Genomic DNA, 16,705 nt, shown 5'->3' with positions numbered 1-16,705 from the left:
GCCCAATCTCCACATTCTCAAGATACTGAGGACATTTTTAGTAAATGAATGTGAGGTGAAGAGTCATTAACATGACAGTTTTGGAGAACATCATTTGTTTTGTGTTGCTTCAGGGGGTTTTTTGGGGTTTGCATTTTTGGGGGTTTTTTTGTGGGTTTATTTTTTTCTTGTAGATGCTTTACTGATATTTCATATGTCATTTGCCTAATTTGGGAATCAGTCCTGGTTCCTGGTCTGGAATGTGGAATTTCGCAACTGTGTTCTTCAATGACATCATGTGGCTTGTTCAGAACAGAGCAAGGGGAGTTTACCAGACCTTCCATAATAAACATTTTATCTGAATAGTCATCTTTGGGGGATCTGAACTAATTTGTGGCATTTAGATTTTACCTAGTAAGTCCCATTTTCTGTGTATATAGGACAAAGAGTCCCACTTGGATAACATGGAAACTACATCTTGGTTTCACCTCCCCCTTAGCAGTTGCTGATATGAAAGCTTGCACTCCCAAGAGCTTTGGTAGTCGAGAGGAAATTCAGAGAAATATGCAGAAAGTATTTGGTTTCCTTTGAGAGCTTGCTTTTCTTTCCTGCTACAAACACCAGCCTCGAGGAGCAGGCTCTGCTGATTGCAGGGGTGGGAGCTGGTGCCGCTTTTCTCCCTGCTGAGCTGCTCTTCCAGTTTACACCTGTTCAGTGTCATTGTAAGTTTGAGCTCTCACTAGCAATTGCACTCTCTGTAGAAGTCTGGTGCTGGCTAAATAGAACAAGTGAGAGTGTTTCTATATGCAATGGCTGCTGGGAACAGCAGATTTCTGTATTTATGGATGCTTGCTACAAGAGCATCCCCATTTGTAGGGAAGGCTCCTCTGCATATATGCTCAGGCTGCCCTTTCCTTTGTGCTGGCCTCCAGGCAGCACCCAGATGTATTTTTAGCTCTGTGAATAGGGGAGAATTTGCAAGAAATAGTACAGAGACGAAATAAGCAAAGGAGTGGAAGCTGGCTCAGTTGTTGGATTTAGGCAAGCTGGATTTGTGTGAATGAATACGTGTTTCTGTCCAAAAGAAAAATGAACTGGATACAAAATGAGGCAAACTACTTCCCAAAGGATTTTCTACAGAAGTCATACACCTTCTGGACAAAGACCAGAGTTGCAGTAAGGAAAGTGTATCGGGTTTGTGTGGCAGGGTGTTGGTAGCAGGGGGGACTACAGAGGTGGCTTCTGTGAGAAGCTACTAGAAGCTTCCCTTGAGTTGGGTCCAAGATGGACCTGCTGCTGGCCAAGGCTGAGCAAGGAAGAGTGTGAGGAGTCCTCTCCCCACGGAGGAAGGATTGACAGAGATGTGAGATGAACTGACCACAACCTCCATTCCCCATCCCTCTGCATTCCTGGCAGGAAGAAAGTAGAGAATTTGGGACTAAAGTTGAGCTTGAGAAGAAGTCAGAGATGGAGGGAAGGTGTTTAAAGATGAGTTTTTATTTCTTACTATCCTACTCTGATTTGATTGGTACTAAACTAATATCCCAAAGCCGAATGTGTTTTGCCTGTCACGGTAACAGCTGAGTGAGCTCCCTATCCTTATCTCAACCCACAAGCCTTTCATTGTATTTTCCCTGCCCTGTCCAATTGAGGAGGGGAATGACAGAGCAGCTTTGATGGGCACCTGGCATCAGACAGGGTGAACCCACCACAGAAGGAAAGAAAGTGTTATGTGTAAAGGATCAGTGCTACGTGAGCACACCTCTGACGTCTCAAAACTAAAAACCCAGGCTACAGGCAGAGATGTAAATTCAAGAAGCAACCAGGTTTTGATCAGGGAGTCTTTGAGCTTGCATGTCAGACAAGACAGCACATGGTAATTGCAAGGATTAATCATTCTTCCAGTGACTATCGATAGATAACCTCAACCAGCAGCGCAGCAAAACTGCGATGCCTCATCAGTCACGAGTGGTCTGAGGGCTGCTGTGAAGTCCTATTGCTAATTAAAGACTAGTCATCTAGAGCAAGTAGTAGCTTCAGATATGCTCGGACATGTCTGACTCCTTTGCATGTTCCTAGTTAGCACATTATGTTCACCTGTTATTCCTATATCCCTGTAAAGCATTTATGGCATTTTTACAGACACTTAGAAGCTACTGTTACTGCTGAAAAAGACAGCAGATTTCTTATAAACAAAGGTTGGAGCAACCATTAAGCTGGGCTGCGGAGATTATCTCTTGAACAGGTTCCTACAATGCCACTAATGTAGACAGTGTCGCAGTATAGCAGTTAATCTGAACAAAACCAGGGAAAGGAAGGACACCAGCAACCCACAAATCTTTGTTTGGTTTGAATAACAATAATCAGAGAACACAAAAGCCGATTATGACTTTGTCTCCCACTGCTTCGCTGCCTATTCATGCAGCACGTCCTTCCTGGCCTGCTGAAGTGCAACCTGAAGGAAGCTGACAAATCATTCAAGCCTTTTTTTTTAAAAAAAAAGAAAAGTAAAAGATAATTTGCAGATTGTGTCCTTAGACTGTTTTTCTTCATCTCAGCTGCATAAAATAAACTCATTGGAGTGGTAGCTGCTAATCTTGCCGCCTCAGATGGCTGCGGAGTTTTATTGATGATGTTAGAGTGGCTGCCAAATAGCAGGACTCCATCCAGAATTACAAGTGACCTGGATGTGAAAAAAACAGAACTGGATTTTAACCCCTACATATACTTTTCTCCTGGACCAGGTGAACTGTCAGCACCCCCAGACATGGCACTTATTGTATCATCAGAGAAGAGATAAGTCAGATCAGATCAAAGGGGAAATTTTGTGCTGTGATTGTATTTCTCATCCATCAGTACTTGCTTACCTGTGTCTTAAATGTCTTGCACAGGTATAAGAAGCAGAGAACACACCTGAGCCCTTGTAGGATGCAACACCTACACACCATGGTCATTGCCACTATAAAAGCAGCTCTGGGATGTCTGCATGCAGACACCCCTTTGGAGTGTGGAGCTGTCTCCAGTAAGGCCGAAGCTCACAGAGCTGCTGCGTGACTTACCCGTCCCTCCCATGTGGAACATCTCTCCCTGACGGGTGCCTTTGGCAAGGTCCCTCAGGGTCCTGTCCCTGTGCAGCCCCGCTCCTGCAGGCTGGGGTGACCCTGCTCATCCTGGCTGCTCTTTTGTAAAGCACGCACGGTGCCAAAGTGCTACAGCAGAGCCAGTTACTGAGAGCAACACGCCTTGCCAAACATCTGCTTGCAGTTCACAGCAAACCTCAAACCCGATGGAGCAGGGATGAGGCAAACTGCCTCCTGGCTCTACTCAAACGTTCCCTTTAAGCAGCAGCAGACTTTAATTCTGGTTTAACAGAGCAATGCCTGTGAGTGTCAGCCCAGCACCGGCCTTTCCCCTGCAATGACAAGTGATCTTGAGCTGCCGTGAATAACTCACTGGGTGGAGCAGCTCCCCTGGAAGCTGTGAGATTAAACCCTTGTGGCATCTTGTTACAGGGATCAGCGGATAGCGGATTATAGAAGTGCAAGTGGCACCCACTCTCTGGGGAAGGCAAGGGAACATCTGTTAACATCTGCAGCTGGGCCTCTAAATCGCCAGGGTGAACCAGACCTAAGACTGTTTCATGACAAGGTGGATAGCAGCAGGAAGACACCCCAAAAGGTATACTGACAGGAGGAAATCTATGAGCTCCTGCTGCAGTCTGAAGGGCTGAATTCTGCAGCTCATTAGTGGAGTTTTTGTTTGGTTGGTTTTGCTGTGATTTCCACAGAAGGATTTTTCTGTTTTCACTTTAGAAACATGAAGCCTTGTCTTTGGCTGGAGGGTCTGTAAGGATGGGTGGACAAATAGGAGGATAATGACCTTACTAGATGAAAAGATAAAAGGTAAGCAATCAGGAAGGGAAGGATTATTTCTTAAATTGCTAGAAATTCACTGTTGCTTGTTATCATCTGTTTAATTTAAATACCAGAAAGACACTTGGGGTAAGAATCTAGAAGTTCGTAAGGTTCGGGTATCTCACAGCTTTATAGAAACTCACATCTACTTTCCACTGTCTTTAAAAAGCAAAGCAAGAGAAAATGTCTTGACAGTTCTCAAATAACAAACATGTTGTTTCAACTGACTTTTTCAGCCTCTCTTACCCATGAAGAGGTGGTGTACAACATATTTATTTCCTTTACGGAGCACCTTTAAATCAACTAAATAAATGTCACTTCCCACTACACAAATTGTCACTTAATCCAGCCTTTGTGTGCTGCAATTTCTACCCATCTCTTGCTTTTACTGCCTGAAACACCATTTAAAATATTTTCATCACCCCAAATATAGCTGACAATTTTTGGAAGGAAGCACTTCAGATGAAGTTGGCTGTAAAGAATTTGCCTGGCACTAAACATCTCCTGTCAGTGCTGTTAGCAGCAGAGTGCCACAAACCCTTCCTCACCTGTGGGATGCTAATAGGTTTATGGCAGTTCAGATGAGAGATTCATAAAACTATTTCTCCTCATTTTCTTTCCCCAATCCAAACACCTGTGAAAGAATGCATAGTTTGTGAAAGTAGGAGCTTAATAGCACTGTTTGGAGACCAGCATACAATCCTCCCTGAGAAGGCTAATTCACCATGGTCCTAGCTGTGAGGATTTGCCAATCTAGCCTCTTCTCTCTTCTCTTTTGTCCTCTGCCAAATCTCACATGCCTCTAAATCCTTAGCACCAAGACCCCTATGAGCACTTCTTCTGTTCTAGATGTACCATAAAGTTCATCTCAAATCAAGCCCCTTAAAATTTCAGTCCTCAACTTTGTGCACAGCTCTACCCAATGAATTGTTACTGGTAGGGTGAACTTTGTTAGAGCATTAAACCTCACACAGTCCAGGGAGCAGCATATTCATTCTCTAGGAGAAAGGCTGATAAAAAAAAGAGAATCAACTCATTTGGATTCAGCTTGAAAAAATTTCCACTTCATGTCATGCTTCCTGCCAGCAGAATGCAAAGCCTTTTTATCAGACTAAACCTTCTCCAAAACCTTGGGCAGTGGGTAATAATGTCTGCTTCTGTGGTGTACTTCAAAGCATTTCTTCAAAGCCTTCACTACCTGCACACCACCAGAATGACCTTTATTTGACAGAGAGATAAAGCCACGCTTAGGAGCAGCGTGGGCAAATGGAGGGAGGTGCAATGGCACAGTGTGCTCTGCGTGAGGATCTGTTTGTCGAGCTTTGGCTGAGGGAACTGAGTGGTAAATTGGAAAGTGCTCCCAGGTCATGGAAAAATGAAATCATGCAGGCACTTGCTCCACAGGCTATTGGGCACTAGCTAATGCCAGACAGTCTAGGGTGGTCATTTCTCTGCTCCCACCTAATACAAATCCTTTAGCATTGGGTGCTCTGGGGCCACCTAAAGCAATCTGGTGTGGATTTCTCTGTCCCAGTTCCCTGGCTGCACTGCCCCCTCCTGCTGTTCCTCCAGAATACCCTTCCCTGTCTGCTGGCGTAGGCTTTCAAAGGGAGGGGTACCACATCATGGCAGGGAAACCTGCACAGAAAAGCTGCTCTGGACTGGCTAAATTTGCCCACTTTCCCTACAGCTTACAGATCACTGATCTGTTTGCAGTTGAGAGTGTCTCCAGGAGTCCTCTGCATGCTCCTCCTCCCCTTCCCTTCCACTCAGGAGTTGCTGGGCAATGAGTTAAGGGAACAGCAGACTGCCTGCATGCTACAGCACATTCTTAAACCCTGTTTGGTATCTCTAGAATCCTCCCTTAAGTCCCTCCCTAAACAGCTATAACAAAGGAAAGACTGTACACATTTTCACGTGTGAATTTTTATCTGCCAGCAGAGGAGTGAGTATAGATTTCAGAGAAATAAGAGAGAGTTAGTTACGCTTCCCCGAATAATCCAGTCTTGTCAACAGAGGTTGCTAATAGAGGCTGTGCCTGGGCATTTGGATGGAAATTAATGCATTGAGGAGACAAAGGCTGGTGCAGTTTGCAGACGTGACAGTAGCTCACTGAACGGAAATGATACAGTGAGTTTTATCTTAAAAGATGCTCGGTAGACATGTTTATTAAATGGCTTGCCTGCCAAAAGTACTAAAGGACGACTCTCTGCTGTTTTCCTTCTGGCTTGCTGTATCACATATGTCTAGGGCTTCAGATGGAGCATCTCCCCATAAAATGGGGCTTTTCTCCCCATGACATGATCTTAATGAGCATCGTCTTTAAAGCCCATGGGCATCAGCAGATATGAGACTTCCAATCTGCCCAGCTCTGAGATTCACTGCAATGAGGTATTTTCACTCTTGAGTTTCTGGCCTATCCAGATTCCTTTGCATTATCTTTCTGGTTTCCCTGGTGTTTGTGATCCCTTTCAACTTCATGCCACTTTTGTGAATGCCTGTCATCCTTTTGTTCAATCTTTCTTTACAGTCATCCATAAAAATGTCATAAAAGACCAAAGACTTGATCTCTATGATGCCCTAATAAACATAATTCTATACCACAATAACTCCCTGTTCAGTATTCCTCTTTGTTTGCAGTCTCTCAGCTGTGATTTGATCTGTGGACTATTGCATTCAGATGATCCAAAGAGCTAAATTTTATGATATGATATCAAGTGCTTTACTAGATCCAAACATGCTCATGGATTTTTAAGATCAGAAAGAAGCACAAGAGCATCAAATCTGCTCCTTTCACTCCTCGGTTGAGCTTGCTAACGGGTATCACTAAAGCATCTCTTTCGAAATGTCTGGAGTTGGAAGACCCCATGAGATGAGAAATCAAATCTATTGCTTCATCAGTCACACATATTGCTTTCTTTTACTTTAAAAAGTTGCATTTATTTAACTTATTGTTAAATTTAATCAGGCTTTACTTGCTAGACATTGTTTTTGTGTCTTTTTTGTTTAGATTAAAGATTATCTGGTGTCCAATTCTTTCTCACTTTGCTTAGTGACGTTTCATGCAGTGACCTTTTGTGGTTTTTGTGGGTTTTTTTTTACTAACGCTCCTCTTGATTCTCCAAATTCTTCTTTTAATGTGTACCTGAACGTAGAAGTTGTTCAGCCTCTGTGATGAGAAAGATCTGCTTTCACAGGGCAATCTGCAGATTTTGAACTACAGTTTCTGATTCTCCCCATAAACAGCTATCTATCTGCTCTGGCTAAGGCTCCCTTTCCTGCACATCTCACTATCACTTGTGGCTTCCCTGATTTACTTTAATTTTCACAACTCCATACGTAATTTGGTTTTGATCATTTAAAATCATAGGTAAGGTTCAAGACAATCTTTAATCAATGGTTCTGATTCCCTGCTCACGCAATGCAGAGCAACTGCTTTGAAGTTAGCAAGAGAAAACAGGTATAAATGTCAGGGGAGCCAGTCACAATCTCTTTTGATATCTTTGGAGCAGGTCATGCAGAAATAGCATCCCATACAATATCTATGACCAGCCAGCTGTTCATCCTCTGCCTCCCATCATTCTCTACATACCTCAGATCCCATCTCCCAGCTGACAAGAAAACCAACTAATCCAAAAAATGGAATTACCTAATTTTCTTCCCCATTATCTGAGGCTTAGAATAGAAATGTGAAACGACCTGCTGTATTTCAGCAGCAAAACCAAAGATGCTAGTTGACTCTTAGGTCTCAATTCTCACTGCATCATATTTCCATTTGCAAAGGTCAGGGTCAAGCCTGTGGGGGTTTTTTGCTCAATAAAAGCTCCCTGCAGATCAAATGAGATTCTTTCAGATTTGAAGAAAGGAGGGGAAAAAAGAAAGAAAGTGACAGAATGGGGTGGTATTTTTCATTTTTTTACTGGAAAATGGTATAATTGAGGATAGTTCTGCTGACTTAGACCAGTTGGAGACTGGGAGCATCGTCTGCCTGTGCTCCACAGCCTCACTCCATAAACCAGAATGATCTAGGCTTCACTCTGTCCTTTTGTTTCAGCCAACAAGGCTGAAACATGGTCATGCCTTTCTCTGCAGGAAGGACACTCGCCTACCATGATGTGGATTTGGGGATTCCTGAGAGCTGTTGGTAGAGGAGAGACAGGCAGCTCTCTCCTCATACTCATACCTGTGATGAATAGTAGTCTCAGGGGCAGGAAATCAAGAGGAGGGAGAGATATTTAAACATTTTCTTTACTTGCTCAACCTCTGAGTCCAAACATCTCTGTGCCTAGGTCTGGGCTTCAACTTGAGAGCTGTAAATATGGACCTGTAAGCTTTCTTAAGCTTGTAAATCTCCCCATCATCCTGAGAAATCAACTGTCGTCATCAGTCAGACCTGCCAGAACACACTTCGTTATGCTCATTCTCAGGGTTGAAAGCAAACTCCAGCACAGCCTGTGGAGCTTGGACCTCATAGAGCAAACAGGAAGCTGTGGGAGCATGGCACCTGAAAGAGGCCCACCAAGGCAGTCAGCAGAGCTGAGGGACTTCCTCTCCTGGGCCGTGGCATTAGGTGAACATGGCCAGCACTAGCTGTGATGCTGTGCAGAGCTGGTGCTAGCATCGAGGTTACCAAGGAAGCAAAGTCACTGCATCTCCTCCACGACCGTCTGTGTTGTCTCATAAGGCATCAGGTACGTCAGACAGATTTCTCCCTTGGGCCATCATCTAGACACTTGCTGGTGTTTGAAATGCCATGATGTTAAAAGAATAATTCCAGGAGCGGAGAAGGTGTGAGCTCTTTGCTGTGAGCTCAGTGCCACAGCAATAGGTAATTACTTTGCTCTTGGTTTTGAGTTTCATAGTGTTAGAAAGGCCTCCATTTTGTACCTGATTACCAGGGCTCTACATCCTTGTTCATGTGCCTAAAGGAGTGCCAGACCTAGATTAAGAATTCAGGCCAGGGTGTGTTTGGCAGGGCCTTGCAACAGCTTTTCATGACCTGATGCTCTCAGACCTGCATCCCCTGTTGTGCTTCACAGGCATACAGGCGATGGAGGGCACGGGACCTGCCTGCAGTTTGATGACGACAGCAGTAGACGTCCTTTCTTCCTTGGCCATCTTTTTGCAGCAGAGGCTGCAGTGGGACTGTGGAAGCACGGGTTTCTCTGGGGACAGTGAAGCCAGAGGGATGAAAAGGAACAGCTTCTGTGAAGTGAGGAAGAGGGACAGTGAGTCAGGCAGGAGCAGCAATCCACATCCTGAGCTGTGAAGCTGCTGTACAGCACAGTGGGGACTTTTTGGAGAGACAGGTCAAGCCCTGGCTGGCAAAGTTACATCCAGATAGTTGCAGTGATGAATAGGATGTGATTCATATAGCAAATGTGCTCCCTTGATGGACATCATTTTGCTGGAGAACTGATGATGCTCAGGTCAGGTCAGTTCATCTCTTCCAGTTCCCAACCCCTCTGCCCTAGAACTTGCAGGACACTGAGACTACAGCTCACCCTCCACCAGCCCCAAGAATCTCTTAGGTGGTAGGAGTGGCTCAAAGCATCTGCAGGGGCTCTATTGGAAGGATGGATGCCCATCTGTGGGCAGCTGAGTGTTGTTGGGGAGCTTGGGCAGTCTGGATGAAAACAGCCCCAACTGAAATGCTGCCCATGGCTGTAGAGAGGCTGCAGTGACCATGCTGTTTGGGGTAGATAAGCAGATGGTGAGGGAGAAAAGGGGTCTAGAAGAGGGTATTTCTCAGTTTGGATTGCAGATAATAGTGGGATTTGCAATAGGGCAAATCCTTGGTGGGAAACAGCAGGAGGAGTGAAAGCTGGAGACTTCTGTGTGAAGAGGGATTTGGGACTCCAGGGGTAAGTTTGTCCTTTTTAGCTCCTGTTTCATCCTGTGTCAGAGCGCAGTTGAGAACAATATGAGGACAGTGATACGGCCCAGGAAAATACTCCAGTTCTCAATGAATAAGAGGTTAACTCCAAACAATTTAATACCTTTCTTTTCCTGAGTTCAGAACCATCTTGTGGAACCTTTGGGGATAACAGAAGGAAGTTTTCCACGAACAGTGGAGACACATGTGGTGGGAGAACAATGCCAGCCTGCCTCGGAGACGTGCTGCTGCAGCTTTGTCTGCTGCTATATTTCAAGAGGTGTTTAGTAACCCTTGGGTCCTCTTAAAACAGATTGTCTGATTCTTGGCAGTATATTTTGAGCGCCCAATTTGTTTCATGGCACAGAAGCCATTTGTAGACCACGATGTTTCTATGTCAACACGTGCTTGAGGAGGTAATTCTTTCACCAGAAGTGGCAGGTGTTGGAATCCAGATCAGAGCTCTCTCCACATCATTATTTTTAGTAAAGGACTTTTTTAATAAGACATGTTGATATGTTTTCTCTGTGTGGGATTAAAAGCACTTTAGGCTCATGCACGGAATTTTGCTTTATAAATCTGTGGGAGTGCAGATTTTCTCCACTCTTGTCCACTCTTGTTATATTGCCTTTGTGAGATGGGAATAATAAACCTTGTCTGCCTCCTGAAGGGACACCGAATTAACTCTTTGAAGCTTGTAAGATGGTATAAATGCCTTGCTATTATTAAACTTACTACTACTCAGGACTTTTAAACAGCTGCCACATTTCACTTCAGAGGCGGTTGCCTTGAACCGGTGGGTGAGGTGAACACAGGATATCAGGGTGTTATGCTGAAAAAATAAAGCTTTGGGATGTGTTAGGTTGAAAGGCACTGTATAAATAGAAGTTACTTGTAGAAATGGATTTTATAACCCTATCATCCTCCTCCGGTGTGCCTCTTAATCTAAGGGTTTCAGTATCCTTTCTGAACACTTAACAAGACCTATATTAAGCTTCAAGCCTCTTCAGTACACATATTTTACATTTGCAGTCAATGCAGTGGGGACAGACCCATTTCTTTGCTCAGCTCACACAGCAGGTCAGCAATGGACCTGACTGGTCTGCTTTGGTAATTAGTAATTCATCAGGACTCGCTGCACAGAAAACCATGAGAGAAATGCAGGAGCTTTAGCTTCTGTCATGGTTTAGAAGATTCGATGCCTCTTCCTCTCCTTTCCTAAGAATAGCTGAAGGCTGATGGTCTCATTTAACAATGTGCTAAGTGGTTCTGGATCACAAGCACAAGAGCCAGTCTCTGAGACTGGTGTCTCTGATCTACATGCACCCTACACCCATTGCCATACCTTTCATGAAGACTGGGACAAGAATAATAAATGAAAGGTTGTGAGTGTCCCAGTTAATGCAGTGGTGGAGACACAATGGGGAAACTGGGGCAATGAACTGGTAATTCAGACAATTCTGCATTCAGAGTGCCAGACTTTTGATTGCTAGATGTAGATGTAAGGCATATAAGCATTTCTTGACAGAGAGGATTTCACAGCTACTAGTCACTACATTTCTACACTGAGAACCTTTTGAATCTGCCTTGAATCTTTGTCAATAGAGCAAAAATCTTTTTTCTAACCTTTGATTTAGTATTTCTGCTTGAGGAAGAAAGAATCAAATCTTGATCCATGATACTTCAGAATGACACTGATGGACAGTTTCAGCCTCTGTCTGGTAAATCTCTCTGAGCCTTCAAAGCTACAGAGCAACACCAGAGCAGTCTCTTAGCAAGATCTCTGGTCATTCTTGGGGCAAAGGCTCTTCACTTGTCTTTCTCAAGACAGTCTGTATGGGAAGGTTGCAGCGTGTTAATGTGGAGTAGAGGAAACCCAGGAAATTAGTTGCTTCATTTTTCTAGTGGCGAGCTTTAGCTATTATTGGTTCTTTAAGCCAATAGAGGCCATGGGGATGCACAGATAATCCCAAGGTGCTTCTTAGGGCACAAGGTTGTGTTTGGATCCCTCAGCCTTGGCCTAAAGAGACCTTATCCATGGCCAAGGGGAGAGTCCAGTTAATGAGTCAGTTTAATCATGAACAGCTTTTTATTCTGCCTGTGAAGTTTCTGCTGGTTGTTGCAGACTGTCTTGCTCTTGAATTGCAGTCGTAGCCACCATTTCTTTACATGATGACCAGGCCTGGGATAGTAGTTTGGCTCTGCATGGCTCTTGATCCTCCAGTTGCTTCCCAGGAGCCTGAGACATTCTCTCTCCTTCTGTTGTGCCTACTAAAACTTTTCCCACTGTGCTGGCTCACAATTGCTACATGCTGCATCTGTTGCCAGAAAGGAGAAACTGCTTGAGGCAGGGAAAACCATGAGCAGGCTTGGGCTCTTGGAGTGATCTACCCACCCAGACAGCTTCAGGGCATGAATGGTCTGTTGAACCTCTTCCCTCATCTGGGAGAACTGCTGTTGTTTTCAAACTTATTATCTGTGTAGCAGAAGGCTGTACCAACATTCCTTTATCCTGCTGCACACAGCAGTGGGCACATTTGCCAGGGGGTGCAGAGATATGTCTGTGCCCTCCCTGGGGGATCAGGGCCAGGACCTGGGTATCTAAGTCCCTGTATGCTTCCACGCTATTTAGGTCCCTTCACTAGTGTCTTTGCCAAGTATCTATTGATTTCAAGCACACTGAACACAGACCCTTAAATGCGTTTGTTGCTTTGTGTCTTGAAAGTACTCAATGAGCATTAGCTAATTAATCTTTCTAGTGTGGCCTGTAAAATAGGTAAATATTATTCTTGCCGTGGAGCCAGAGAAGTGAAAACAAGAAGATACGGTGGCTCCACCAAGCTAACCCAGAAAATTGTGTTAAGGCCAGTAGGGAAGCCTCCTGACTTGATGGCAGTCGTCATCTGTGGTGCCACAGCCATACAACCACGTGGCATCCTTTTCTAGAGGAATTAACAGCACAGAACTCATTTGTCATCACGGTGTTGTGCCCAGATGCAGCACAAATTCTGATTTCCAGCCCTGCAACCCACACGGGCTTCACCAAATTGCTAGAAGGGACAAAGTGGTGTGTGGTCCAAGTTCTCAGCATCACTGCGTGTTAGATGCTCAGCTCTCTATGCTCAGTTGCCTTTACAGGTGGCATGTGAGTTACAAAATAAAATACTGTGAGACAGCCTCTTCTTTTATGACCACTTCATTTACAGCTGCCAAGGAAATCGGGGTTTTGAAGAGGCATCTGAATTTAGGGTGTTTCTTCCCACCAAACCACTGAAATTCCTGGACAGGTGAATGGTGGAGCCACAAGGATAGCCTGTGTGTGAAAAATAAAGCAAGTATTTATTGCTTTTCCCAGTTTAGGCTAAAATTTTCCTATAAAAAAAATATACAGCTGCCAGCACCGTGAGTGGAAATTATTTGCCTTACATTTTTGAATAACATAAGTCTTAATAAGAGAAAAACACAGCCTAAGAACTTGACACCATTTTGCCCAGTTTGATGATCAAAAACGCTTTTGTTCTTTCTGCTGCTCCTGTAGTTTTACACAGGGAAGCCTCCAGTAAACAGAGAGCAGGGCTGCCCAGGCAGCAGCAGAGAAGAGGATTAAACTCCAGGAGCGAGGCACAGATGATACCTGGAGGTGACGCATTTGGTACTTAACATTTCATTAGCTCCCACAAAGCTGTCTAGCTGACGCCTGTTCATTAGCCACATACATCCCAACCCAATTGCCCATGTAGCTCTGCAAGGGATCCCATCACTTTATCCCAACGGTGCTGCATACAAAGCAGGAAAGCTCCAGATTTCAAGCTAGCCCCTCAGTGGGAGAAATAATTAGGGAGTCTGGTCCATCAATATTTCACTGCATCTCTGCTCCATGAGGGAATGGGCTGTGGGATGTTTCTCTGTAGCTCGTGTACTTCTTAAACTTATCGCCTTGACAACTCTTTAGTTTAAACAAAGATTATTTTGGAAGTGGAGCTGTCAAAAAAAAGAAACCCAGCAGCTCCAGGAAGTTTCCTTGTTAAAATATGTTGGCTCGGCAGCACCATCTTCTGTTCTGCCCTTTAAACGGTCTTAGATGTCACACTTCAAAAATGAGTGTTTGTGCCTTGGTTAGCTAGGGGCAAAAGAACAGTTTGAATAAGATTGAGTTAATGTTTTCCATGCTGGGAGTCGAAGCCATAAAACAGATATAACACAAGAGATTGGAAGTGTGAGTCCAGCTCCGCAGATCGAGGCGGAGGCGGGCAGCAGGGACTGGCAAACTCTTGCAATCACGGACAAATTGTGCCGAGTTAAGTGGTTTCCCAGGTGAAGTACCTTCAATTCGGTGTTTGTACTCCTCCTTACAGGATTTTTCAAGGTCCACGACCCTCTTACTACTGTGGTGGCTTTGAGGGAGGGGGAACTCATTGTTCTGCACAGTCCATCTTGCACGCTTGCTGAGCCCCACTTTCCGTGGGTTTTTGCTGGTGGATTTGCTTGGCTTTGAGGTGAAGACATTCTTTCTTGCCAGAAAACTGGCTTGATGGTGGTGCCATATCAATGCCAAGTCCCACTTGGCAAAGCCCAGGGAGATCCAGGGACAGGAGAGGAGACAAGGAGGAAGGACTCGGAGGAGCCAGCGCAGACTAGGGAGTTCTCATACAGTGGTGAAAAATCAGGAGTTACAGGAGCAGCTGCTCCTTGTCCCGCTTCCCCACAGCACACTGGGATTCAGGCAGAAGTCTGTGCCATGAAGGTTGAATTAGGAGGGTGGCTACATTCATTTCTAGTATCTTCTTCCACCTGTCTGCTGTCTCCTCTCAACATCCTGCATACCTCCTCTGGGCTGGCAGCTCACCTCCTTTACCTCCCAACAGAGCTCTTCAGTCCACCATATAGGCAACTGCCCAGCTGTATCACTACAGTGTGTGGGGCAGAGGGAGAGACAATATCCATATCTACCTTTTATTTCACAGTATTGTTGCAAGCCCTAAGTAATTAATATCTGAGCAGCTCAGATCCTTGCACTGCAATCATCACACAAGAGAAAAGTGTTCTTATGAAAAATACAACAAAGCCTTTAAATCTAAAACACAACAGCTTTCTTGTAAGAGGCACTCCGTGGCAGGATTCTGCAACATAGCAATCAGACTCACTTTAATATACAGACCAGGGTAATGTAAGAAATTCTTGGAGAGAGCAGCCACAGCTTTCATGGCAGCTGCTGCTACATTTTTGTCAGGATTAAGTTAATTTCAATTATAGAAAGGCTTGTGATCACATGCTAGGAGGTTTTCAGCCGTTCAGGAGGCCGAGGGTGTGTGTACAGCTATATTTAAATACCAAATGCATAGCATTCTCAGGCACCATCCCATTTGCAGAGCACTCTGCAGACATCCCCTCCCTTTATGGTGTGATCTGAGAGGATTGTTTTCTTTTTAAAGATCCACATAAATCCTAATTTAATTTGGGGACAATTTAAAGGAAGGGAGGAGATAATTAAATGGACATTGTGCCCTGCATGTCTTGGTTACTGCTGTACTGCTTGGGCTATGCCAAAAAAAGGCATATGCCAAAAAAAGCACCTTTTTGGTGCTGCTTCAGCCTTTCATACAACAAAGCCACAAAATGTTCTGTGCCAGTGCAAGTGCACAGATACCAAGGCAAACCTGAAAACAGAGACTTTTATTTTGCACAGAGGTTGATGGACAACACAGGCAGCAAAAAGACCAAGAAACTTGTGTGGAAGCCTGAAGCCCTTCATGCAACCTCAGAGGGAGAGGACTGGGAGCTGGGACAGCCCCAAGAAGTGGTCTATGGCAGGAGGATGCACAGCTGTTTTTTTTGCCAATCACGTACTTCAAAGGTCTCTTCCACAATACAACCAGGCCCAAGCAGCCCGAGCCTAGGTGGCTGCAGTGTGAAAGGCAAGAGGCTTCTGGTGAGAAGGTCTGGCACCTCATCTTCTGATAGTGATGCTGGCAGGCAAGTCACAGCAATTTTTTGACCTGAGGAATGATGTGGTTTGATTGCCCTTTTAAAAATGAATTAGGGATTGGCTAATGCCAATTTTTAAGAAGTGTCAGAACAACAGAAGCTTCCTGGCACTTTCCAAAGTGCTGCCAGAAGGTTGTTCTCAAAATGATTTAATTTTGTCTAATTAAATATCTCCACAGAGCTCTCCAAGTATCAAACCAAAACATCAACATGCAGCACTTTGCAGACTAAGCAGAATCATGCTGGAGATTGGCATCATGTGCTGAAGTGTTAACAGATGGAGAGGACAGCCATGATGGAACAGTGGGGAGACAAACCTCTTTCAACCTCTGCCCCTAATGACACACTTTATCCCCTGTCTTAACTTACTCTTCTGTTAAACACATGTAAAATAGTTCCTGTGGTATGGATTTACCCAGAGGGCAACCTAGCTGTGGCCATGGAAAGGTGTGGCAGAGGCTTTGAGGGAACTGAGAGCTTTGTCTTTTAGGGTAAGGTTCAGTTGAGCAGGGGTAGAAATCCTGGTGAGATCTGGAGGATTACATCTCTCTCTGCACTACAGAGATGTGACTATCTTTGCTTGCAAACCCTGAGTGTTCAGGTCTGCCAAACAAAGGCTTGCTCCCAAAACTCTCTGTTTTGTTGTAGGTTGCAGCAGAGATGGACTGGAGGGTTGAGCTGCATTCTGGAGACAGAGAACTGCCACTGAGTCCTGCCCTGGACCATTCTCTTCTCAGATTGCTAATTCACACCAAAAAATCAAGCATTTTTCAGTTACTGTCACTGGCACCTTTTTAAGTCACTGGGAAGTAGAAACCTTGTGTTACAGCCAGCTCTGTTGCTACCCTCAAGTTGTTCTCAGCCCCTCCTCTTTATCGAAGAACAGTGCATTTACATCCATGGGCATGCTCTGGCAAGCTGGAGACATTTTTGATACTTGGAAAATCGAGCT

At 44.7% G+C, this 16,705-nt stretch overlaps 1 long non-coding RNA gene across 1 annotated transcript in view; it reads left to right on the top strand.

Annotated features, from left to right (window-relative positions):
* Nucleotides 1–16,705, top strand: part of LOC133625762 (uncharacterized) — a 59,471-nt gene that overhangs the window by 3,796 nt on the left and 38,970 nt on the right. The gene's annotated exons all lie outside the window — the stretch shown is intronic.

This window comes from Colius striatus, chromosome 7 (assembly GCF_028858725.1).
Source record: "Colius striatus isolate bColStr4 chromosome 7, bColStr4.1.hap1, whole genome shotgun sequence".
Classification (NCBI taxonomy): domain Eukaryota; kingdom Metazoa; phylum Chordata; class Aves; order Coliiformes; family Coliidae; genus Colius; species Colius striatus.
The sequence above is the reverse complement of the archived record's forward strand: the minus strand, read 5'-3'. Positions and strand labels throughout refer to the sequence as shown.